This window comes from Macaca mulatta, chromosome 10 (assembly GCF_049350105.2).
Source record: "Macaca mulatta isolate MMU2019108-1 chromosome 10, T2T-MMU8v2.0, whole genome shotgun sequence".
NCBI lineage: Eukaryota > Metazoa > Chordata > Mammalia > Primates > Cercopithecidae > Macaca > Macaca mulatta.
Genome location: NC_133415.1, coordinates 107,056,654 through 107,067,953, shown reverse-complemented (window position 1 = coordinate 107,067,953; position 11,300 = coordinate 107,056,654).

Genomic DNA, 11,300 nt, shown 5'->3' with positions numbered 1-11,300 from the left:
GGGGGTAGGGAACTTGCTCAAAAACTCACTCCTAGGAATCCTTGAAAAACTAAAAGTAGAACTACCATTTGATCCAGTAATCCCACTACCGGGTACCTACCCAAAGAAAAATAAGTCATTATATTAAAAAGACATATGCACATTCATGTTTATAGCAGCACAATTTGCAATTGCAAAAATATGGAACCAACCTAAATGCCCATCAACTCATGAGTGGATAAAGAAGATGTGGTATATATACACCATGGAATACTACTCAGCCATAAAAAGGAATGCAACTTGGATGATGGTGGAAGCCATTATTCTACGTGGAGTAACTCAGCAATGGAAAATCAAACATTGTATTTTCTCATAAGTGGTAGCTAAGCTATGAGGACACAAAGGCATCAGAATGATATTATGGACTTTGGGGATCTGTGGGGGGAAGGTAGGGGTGGTGAGGGATAACAGGCCACATATTTGGTACAGTGTATACTGCTCAGGTGACGAGTGCACTGAAATCTTAGAAATCACCACTAAAACTCAGCCAGGTAACCAAAAATCACTTGTACTCCCAAAACTATTGAAATTGTTTAAAAACTCACTCTTGGATTTAAAAATTTTGAGATGCCTGTGATAGTACTAAAAGAAGGTGTCAAATAGGCAATTAGGTATGACTTTGAAACTCAGAAATACACCTGGGAGATATAAATTGGGTGTGTCAGCATCTACGTGGTATTTAAAGCTCCTAGGCAAAGTGTGTAAGAAAGAAATGAGAAAAGAAGCATCAAGACATAGCTCTAAATAACTTCAGTTTCTTCTTACGTTCCTGATCTTCGTTTTTCTCACATTTGAATTCTCAAGAAGTTGCAGAAAATCAGAGAGTTACCGTGTGTGTACCCTTCAGTCAGCTTCCCCTAATAATGACGTATTTTACATAAATGGAGTACAGTGTGAAACCAGAAAATTGACATTGGTATTATACTATTAACTCAAACATTGGCTTTATTCAGATTTCACCCGTTTTTACATGATGGTGTGTGTGTGTGTGTGTATCTATGAAATATCATGTATAGATTCATAACACCCCTACTTTTTAAGATCTAGTAGTATTTCAAGGAAAATTGAAATTCCTTTCTGATTATTTAATTAACTCAAAGGTTATTTTGCAAAAGCTATTTGAAATCCAGTTTTTATAAGTCTTTCTTACAACTACATTAGAAACAAAACATAATACCAGCTCCAAAATTAATTCGCATCTCAGTTTTTAGTTCTGAAAACAAACTGGGTGCCTAAATTACTTTTGTTTCAAAAAACATTTTTATTGTTTTGCTCTTGAAGCAAACCAAGTCCCTCTCATGTAAGCAATGGGAATTTCTTGTTTACCATGACACACCACATGTATGCTACCTGAAAAGTATCTTCAGATTCCCTTTCTCCAAGCTTCAGAAACACCAAACCACTTCTGATCACCCATGACATTTCTACACGTGGAAGTTCTCATAAAAGTGAAGGGGAAAAGGGAAATTTCAAGAGGTCCAGGCAACAGCCACCACCTGCATTTGTGACTTTTACAATCCAAACAAGCTCATTTCAAGTCCCACTGTGGTTACTCAAGCAGTGATTAATAAAGCAGTGATTACCTTCAGTAAAATAAATAGCAGATAATAAAGGAGATAATGAAGAAGATTTAAAAGCGAGAAAAGGAGACATAAGATGAGGAACTGAGCCAGCATGCTCATTACCAGTTCCAAAAAGAGGCAGAAAACCCCGCTATTATAATTACAAATAACTTTTTCGTTTTCTCAAATGAATGCATTCTTCCTAGATATTGCTCTCCTAGATATCCAATTAGACAAATGACTCTGTGAAGCATCTTAAAACCCTTCTAAAGTTTTGAGTGCTTAAGAAAACTCAGTATAAATATCCAAAAGATGAGGGTACATCTGTGCCTGTACGTCCTGGCTCATTTTATTTCTTAACAGCTTTATATTTCTTGTTTATTTTACAAATGGGCTCAGCCACACAGCACACAGACAGATTCTTCACATGTGTGCAGATCTGAGTCCGAATGAATTCTGTTCCTTGAAGAGAACTATTTGGGGAAAATGAAAACTTAGTGATAATAAATTAAATCTCAGAAATAGATGTTTATATTCAGACCTCATTTTATCTCTTTCTATATATGTCTTTTTCTCTCTCCAGTTTCCTCTCTCATCAGCTCACCTTTGACCTCCAAAGATACAATCAATTACTGCTTTTTGCCCTAAATCAATATGTCTCACAAAAAAAAAAAACAAAGGAGAATTGGTGTTCCTCATGGACTCTAAATCAATTACATTAAGCTGTGTAATACAAAGCATTCACATCCTGTTTAAAAGTGTTGTTTAAAATGTTTTCTGGTGTAGTTGAGTCTTGACTAACTAGAAAATGTAATAAAATATGATTGCATTTTGTGAGCTTGAGCCAATGATTTCTTGGTGTACAAGTAAAACAATTGTGTGTGTGTGTGTGTGTGTGTGTGTGTGTGTGTGTGTGTACCCTCATGATCATCTGTCCTTCTTGGGAAATATTCTTCATGGTATCAGAGACACTGTGAGGTCAGAGGAGGTTTAGATGCTTTAAGACCATCATTGTGATTGCTGTTGCATTCCTGGCCTTTTTGTTCATTTCTAGGGTTGTGTTTAATGCACCTGATGGATATTGACAATACGGAAGCCATACATGCTGAACTATGACTCCTGTTTTCTCCTCTGTCCACCTCTATAGGACTCTTCATACCACCATTTCGAAGCGTCTTCTTTCTCCTGCTTCTTCCTCTTCTTGTAGTTAAATTCACATTTTAGCTGGAAGGACTTTTGATTTCCTAAGCTCTTTCTGGCATTTTATGCTCTGTTAAGGGTTTTTCTTCAACTTTAATGCATTTCATTAGGGGGATAAAATAAAACAATCCTTTATGAATAATTAGTGACTTAGGAACAAGCCTTTAAGTTAGTGAGAAATTCACTGTAAGGTAGTGAAATGAGAAAAATATACTAAAGCACATACTTTGATGCACTTTAAAGAAATCATCATAGACTAATAATATGGTATCTCAAAGGAACAGATCAGACTGACAGGAAAATTACTTTTCAGGAAACAAGGCAGTTATGACATTTATAGCAACCTTTATAAAGGTTTGTAGCACAAGAAGAAGTAGAAATTTGATTTCCTTATTTCCATGTGCCTCATAAGTAACCTCAACGGAAAGGAAAGCGTGCACACCTTCAAAAAGAGGAACACATTTTCTTTCATTCCCAAGCATAAAGATAAATGAATAACTTTCTAGCCACTGTTACTCTTTTTTTTCCTCTAGAAAAGTCAGACTTTGAATAGAATCAAAACCATACTCACACGCAAAAGTGAAAAATGGTTGGGTTGCCCTGTATCGGTCCATTTCTACAGCATTTTTCATCTCTATAAGTCCTTTTTCTATAAAATCAAACATAATCTTTAGTCACACAGCCTTTGTGAATTCATTGAGATATTTCCCAGTTGTTTCCTTTCAATATGTCAAGATGTTTTATACGTACAAAACTGTAAAGAAGACCTAGTAAAATTAAGAGTCATTTCTTGTTTTAACCAGAGTTTTGCTCTTGTTGTCCAGGCTTGAGTGCAATGGCATGATCTCAACTCACCACAACCTCCGCCTCCCAGGTTCAAGCGGTTCTCCTGCCTCAGCCTCCTGAGTAGCTGGGATTACAGGCGCCGGCTACCACACCTGGCTAATTTTGTATTTTTAGTACAGATGGGGTTTATCCATGTTGGTCAGTCTGGTCTAGAACTCCCAACCTCAGGTGATCCGCCCACCTCAGCCTCCCAAAGTGCTGGGAGTACAGGCGTGAGCCACCACACCCAGTCAAGAGCCATTTCTTTAGTAGGTGAATCTTCAGTTCTGTTTCTTTTTTTACTCTCAAAGTATATCCAGAAGTTTCCAAATGTTAAAAAGTCTTTTCAAATGAAATCAATAATTGAAGTTGGCAGGTTTTTTTTTTTCTCCCTCAAATAAAATCAATGTTGTTAGCTAAAGAGAAAAAAAAAATCAATCAAATTTTGAAAAATAAATGCCTATACAGACCACACTGGGATCTTGTAAAAGTATTTGCTTTATAGTCTTATCGGTTCTATGTTTGCCTAGAGATTAAACTGTCCTGTAACACAGTGCTCTGAGTATAGAGGTATAGTGGGCAGGCCCTTAAGGTGGTCCTCAATGTCCTGCCTTCTGGTCTCCTGGTATTCCTTCCTTTGGGTAATCCCCTCCGTGTGACTGTGGGCTGGACTTACCAGCTTGCCTCTAGGAAGAGAACATGGCAGAAGTGATGGGATGTAATTTTTAATATGAGGTTACAGAAAACCTGTGCTTCCCTATTGGGTGCTCTTTTTCACTCTCTCATGCATTGCTTGCTCTAGGGGAAGCCACGTGCCATGTCGTGAAACAGACCAGTGGAGAGGCCCATGTGAGTAAGCTTGGACACAGAGCTTCTGAGATCTGACAATGGCCACATATGTGAGCTGTGAAGCAGACCTTCCCGCAGCTGAGCCTTGAGATGACTCTGCCCTTGGCTGACACCTTCAGTACAGTCTTGTGAGAGACTCTGAGCCAGAGCTACCCAGCTGAGCTGCTCCCAGATTCTTCACCTGCAGAAATTGTGAGACAATAAATGTGTGTTGTTTCTAGCTGCTAAATTTTGGGGTGATTTGTTACACAGCCATATGTAACTGAATCCCTTGTGTGACATCCAAGATATGTCAGCTGTATAACAGATTCAACTATGAATTGTGTTGTTGAAAGCTTAAATGTGGTTATTCACTGAATTGGTTTCCAAAGTGATGCAATTTTACTAGGTATTCATTTCCTTCTGATGCCAAGAATTAATCCCATTTTTCACTTTTTTCAAATGAAAAATAAATATAGGAGGAGAGAGAGCTGTAAAGCACTTTAAAATGTTACACAAAAAACTAAGAGATAATAATAAAGTCTACATTTCTTCAATAGGCACAGTCCCAGAAAAGTGGTCCATTCTTTTTTTGCAGTTATATATTTTTTAAAAAAGGGCTTGCTAGGATACCTTGTTGTAAATGTTGAGTTAGCTAAGAAAGCAGACTATGAAAAATAATGATCAAAAGAGTACACAAGGCAAAAGCAAGAATGAAAATGAATCAAGGCTCATATATTTACTCTCTGTAATGAACTGGACATCAAACATGTAGCTATTTCAAGGCTTCAACATTTTGTAGTGAGCTCCTGACATCAGTTCATACTTTCTTGGATAGTAACCCACTCTGCTTTAGTTCATGGGTCAGGATATGGCTCCTTACACCTCCGAGAGAAGAGCACATGACCTGGTCTCAAACCACCATATCTCGCTGATATGAATCAGATATGGGCATGTGACTAAGCCATTCCAATCAGAATGAATCTTTAATTTTTTAAGCTCTACAAGGTTTTCATTCTTTCATGTGGCCCGAACTTGGAAACAAATAAAGATGGAGCTACTGAAATCATCTCTCCATGATGACAGAAGGGCGTGGACTGGAGATGCTGGGCACTATTGCATGTAGTCTTAGGATAAAGCTAGCACAGCAGATGGTAGGAGGAATAAATCCAGATGACATTGTGTGAGCCGAAATCCAGCCTGCCTGAAGCCAATCCTGTCTCTGAATGTTCAGTTATGCATGACAATACATTTGCTTCTTAGCCTAAGCAAGATAGAGGAGAAATTTTTGGCTGGCTGTTTGTCTGCTTTGGATCACAGTCAATAGAAAGTATCCTGATATCTTTAGATCCAAACATTTTTATATGCTGGCATTTTCACTTGAAAGATATCCTGAAGAGTTTGAGTGCTTTGGGTCAGCTTTCACCAAAACCTCATAAAATATTTGTTATGTGCAGGATGTGCCACTGCCAGCCAATGCAACAATGGAAGTGTATCTTTAATAATAATAATAGCAACCACATATTGAGCACTTAATATGTATTTAGTACTGTGCTAAGATATTATATATGTTGTCCCATTATTCTTCATTGTTCTAAAAGCAAGAAAGTAAAATGATGAAAACACAGACTCTAGAACTCAAATGGCTCAGGTGTGAATCTTTTCTCTGTCCTTTTTCACCAGTGTAATCTTTTAAAAAATCTATATGCCTCAATTTCCCTGTCTATAAAATGAAGGGTGATGCTACTGTCTTCATCACAAAATTATGAGAATTAAATGAGTTAATATTGATAAAGTGCTTGGTGTAGAGCTTAGCACACAGAGAGCATTGTGTGTGTAAGCATTTCTTATTTCTTACAATAGAGCAATGATACAGGCATTGTCATATTCATTTTCCCAATAAGGAAACTAGTCTTATTTGGAAGCCCTGTTGTATCCCATTAAGATGGCCAGTTTAAAATTTAGTTCTAGTCCTAAAGCAAAAAAGCAGTGAAACTAAGGACTCTGCCACTCTCATCTTTATATCCTGGACATTATCTAGCACATTGTTCTGCCAGTGATCACTAATAGGATGCAGACAAAGTAATTGAAAAGATATCTACAAAGAATATCAAGGCAGCCAATGGAACAAAGAATACTGGCTTTAGAGTCAAGAGCCCTGGACATCGTGGTAGCTATCTATTGCTGTGTATCAAATTTCCCCCAACTATGGAAATAGAGTAACTTACAGCTTCTGTGGGTCAGAAATCCATGTATCACTTAGCTAGGGGCCTCTAGAGCTTAGGATCTCTCACAAAGCTGCAATCAAGGTGTCAGCCAGGGTTGTGGTCTCATCTGAAGGCTCCAATTCTGAGCTCATTCACATAGTTGTTGTTGGAATTCAGTCCCTCTAGGGCGATTGGGCTGAGGGCCTCTGTTCTTTCATTGCAATGATGGATGGCCTCCCTCAGTTCCTTGTCCCATGGGCCTCTCCAGCTGACTTTATTACAGCAAGCATGTGAGAAGAGCCAGAGAGAGAAAGAGAGTGTGTGTGTGTGTGAGAGAAAGAGAGTGTGTGTGTGTGTCAGTGAAAGAGAGGGCAAGTAAGATGGCAGCCACAGTCTTTTGTGACTTATACAGAAGTGACATCCATCACTTCTGCTGTGTTCCATTCATCAGAAGCATGTCACTAGGTCCAGCCCACATTCTAAGGAAGAAGGCTATACAGAGGCATGAATACCAGGAAGCAGGGGTAAATAGGAATCAATTTAGAAGGATACCTACTGAAGACATGGAATTGAAGTTGACTCTTTCTTGCTCTTTGGCTCTGGCAGGGTTAGACATTCTGGGCCTCAATTCTCCAGTCTGTAAAATGTGTACTAAAATTCCCCAAGATCCCTTTCAGTTCAGACATGATTCCAGGAACCCCTGAAAAGGAACACAAAGCACACCCTAAAGGAGCACTTGATTTCAAAATGGCTCTACCAGCTCACCTGCAAAAATGAAAACCGTATAGTTACAATTCCCCCTTTCATTAACATCACGTCTTACAGCCACCTGTGTCAAGGAAAGCCATAGTGAGAAAATGCTAGAATGTGCCATTGGCTCCACTCCTCAGCCAAGAGGAGATTTTAGAAAAAAGGGGCTGTGCAGTTATAAGCTGGTTTACAGCATTTAAGAAAAAGGGAACATGAGTTTCCAAAATTTAATTGAAATGGGGAGTTTTATTAGTTTACCCTGAAGTGTCAATAAAAATGGTACACAGCTGATGGTTTTCCTGTGATCCCAACAGTAGCTGTCTTGAGGTTAATAATCTTTCTGTTTTATGGACTTATTGGCAAACTCTCCGGTGGTATTTAAGTTTGTTTGGATATTTTCTTGACCATTTTTTTTTTTTAAATCTGCCCATTACTGTTTTTTTCATCTTTTGAAGTGACTTCATATTTCTTTCCTTTTGTGCAATATTCTGCATTTTCTTTTAACCCATGATAGCAACTGGGAAAGACATAAACTAAAAAAATCACATTTAAACCATTCGTTGATGTTGTAAAAAAAAAAAAAAAAAAAAAAATCCTTGCCGTAGATTTATTTACTTTTTGTGTAGGTTAAGGAAAGAGATTCTTCCCATAGGTTGAAGATAGAGATCACATTGTTAAAGAGTGTTATTTGGTTAAAATTCCAAATGAAAGATGAGATTTTCCTTTTTACTATTTATTAAATGGCTTTGTTCAGCCCTCACTGGTTTCTACTGAGGCTCAGATTCCCCCGTGAGTCGGTGGTCTGTGAACTGGGGTTTGCCGATGTTTGTCATCTGTTCCTCAACGTCATGTTCTTCTTAATGTCTTTTAAATCTTTGAATGATTCAGCAACATTTAGAAATTGGGAAATTTCACACAAAAGAAACTCAGATTACTGGCTTTTCTTGGACAGTCAGAAAGCTTGGCCAGTCTTGCCCACATTCCACCACGGCAACAGCTGGCTGAAGCCACGGGGCTGTTTCCTCCTCTTGTACGACACATCTTTGCCTGTCATCACCGTTTCCCCCACTGCCAAGTACTCTAAAAACCCATGATATCAACATAAAATGAAAGACAACCTAGAAATTGCTCTTCCATAAAAGCCACAGCGACTTCATTATTGAGACAATCAGGGTGGGTATAAAATTGTGGTCACCTAGAGAGTTCTGCCCCGTCTAAGCAGGACAGCTGTGACCAGCCCACCCTGCCTCATTCACTGATGTGAGCCCCACAGTCATCAGAGACATCTGGGTGAGATCCAGCCATAGCACTTCTGGTCTGAACACACCTGGGGCCAGAGTAAGATTATCTCATTCGGGCTGGGAGCGGTGGCTCACACCTGTAATCCCAGCACTTTGGGAGGCCGAGGCAGGCAGATCACAAGGTCAGGAGATCAAAATCATTCTGGGCAACATGGTGAAATTCCATCTCTACTAAAAATACAAAAATTAGCTGGGCATGATGGCACGTTCCTGTAATCCCAGCTACTCAGGAGGTTGAGGCAGGAGAATCACTTGAACCAGGGAGTCAGAGGTTACAGTGAGCCAAGATTGCGCCACTGCATTCCAGCCGGGTGACAGAGCGATTCTCCATCTCAAGAAAGAAAAAAAAAATTATCCCTGCACCCATTTTCTTTGCACTGATGATGGCTTTCCTGTTGGTTTTATATTCATCTGCTCTTCTATTACTGGGTCCTGAGAGCAATTCCACCCACCATTCTTGACAGAATGGAAAGGTGTGATATTGTCTTTGTGCTGTCCTGGTTTTGCATTAATAGCAGCCATAATGCCAAAATTAACCCATATGTTACACTTACCCATTGTCTTGTGCGGCACACAGCCGTGGTTAAGTACACATAATGAAGATGTGTAAGTATCCTGTTTTGTCCTCCATAACATATGTCCAGTATACTACTTCAGTCCCCTGTTCTTACGTGTTTGTCTGCTTTTAAAGACCTCCATAAAAGATTGCAAATACCAGTTACTAGCTAAGAGCCATTCAAATCCCATGGACAAATACTATGTAAGTTGTTTGTGGGTTTTTTCCCCCCTTCAACGCTTTTTCAAAGGCCTTCTAGCAGGGTTCAGACTCTAGGCAAATAGATAATTTAAAACTTTGAAGGAAACATGTATTCCATACCATGGTTGCTGCTATCAGTCTCAATATGTGTTTAGATTGGCTCCAACTGACTACTTCTTAAACTGAGACTAGAATTGTATATTTTGAAAGCCTGAAAGCATGCTTCATTATTTACATCAGGCCTATTTAAATTCGAGCATTTCATAACATTTCATCAATTACTTCTCCTCAACCCCATTCCAAATCAGATAAAATCACACAAAATAGCATTTCTATGAATTGCAGTCTCTTATTTTTCTGGATCATTTTATGATTTTTTCATTAAATCAAAAACTCTTCACAATCACTTGAACCCAAATGACATTTCACGCCGTTGGCTAAATCTTTTATGTATGGCTATTTTTTTAAAAAGAGCAAGTATAATCTCTTCTCATCAACAAAGAATTCGTCTTCAGTTGTATCTTTCAACCACAGCCTCTTCCACTCCCCGGAAGAAACCCACCATCCTCACCTAGCACATGACAGTCTCATCTGCATTGCGGCAGGGCCTACTTCCCTATTAGGCACAGGGGGCAGAAGGCCTAGGGCCCATGGCACCTTAAGGGCCTGTGAAAATGTTTAGTTTCTTTTAAAATCAGAAAGCAGAGTGAATATAATCCAGCCTGGGTTACATTTGTCTGTCCCAAGGCAGTCATAAAATATGCTTTTTAATATTTGGCTTATGAAAGAAGGGGCTCAGGAAGGCAAAAATACTCAACACCCATGAAAATCACAGCATGGTGCTGCATTTAGAGTAACTATGTAAGTCAGTTAGAATCAATTTGAACAATAGAATTCACAATCAAAACTACATAAATGCAATGTCACTTAGCTATATGGCCTTGAGCCACCTCGTTGAGCCTCTATTTTTATTTTCATGGGACTGATCATAATAGATGATATTTATTGAGTCATTACTATGTCTTAGGTCTTATGGGTTAATGCTGAGCGTCATCTCATGCAATCCTTTGGCAAAATAATGACAGATGTGTCTTGTGCAGCACTGTAAGAAATGACTAACAGTAATTGTCAGGATACTGTGAGGTTGTGCAGAGCTGCACTTACCAGCAATGTAGCCTTGGGAAAGGTATTTCCCTGCTCACAGCCTTAGTTCTTAATCTAAAAAATGGGGATAATAAAAAAAAATCAAGGTTGTAAGCTCTGGGGAGGGTGACTTAGTTAAGGTCATGTCAAATTCTCTGCATAGTGCTGGTGATTTTGTAAATGTTCCGTATAAATGGTAGTTACTATTAGCCTTCACTAAGCAGTGACCTTTCCCTACCCTCCAGTGTTTCTAAACTTCGTATAAGTGGAATAATACAGAATGTACTATTTTGTGTCTGGCTTCTTTTACTCAAAAACGTGTCTGTGAGATTCAGGCATTTTGGTGTTTTTTTTTTTTTTAGTCATAGTGAGGTGTTCTTTTTTACTGCTGTGTTGTATTCCACTGTATGACTAGACCACAATTTATGTGTCCATTCTCCTGTTGATAACATTGAGGTTGTTTCCAGGTTTGGGCTGTGAAGAATAAAACTACCAAAGTAGTCCCCTCTTATCTGCAGTTTCACTTTGTGAGATTTTAGTTACCTGTAGTACAGCACAATAAAATATTATTTTAGACAAAGAGATCACATTCACATAAATTTTATTGCAGTATGTTTTTGAAATTGTTCTATTTTATTAATCTCTTACTGTGCTAATTTGTAAATTAAGCTTTATCATAGGTATGGAT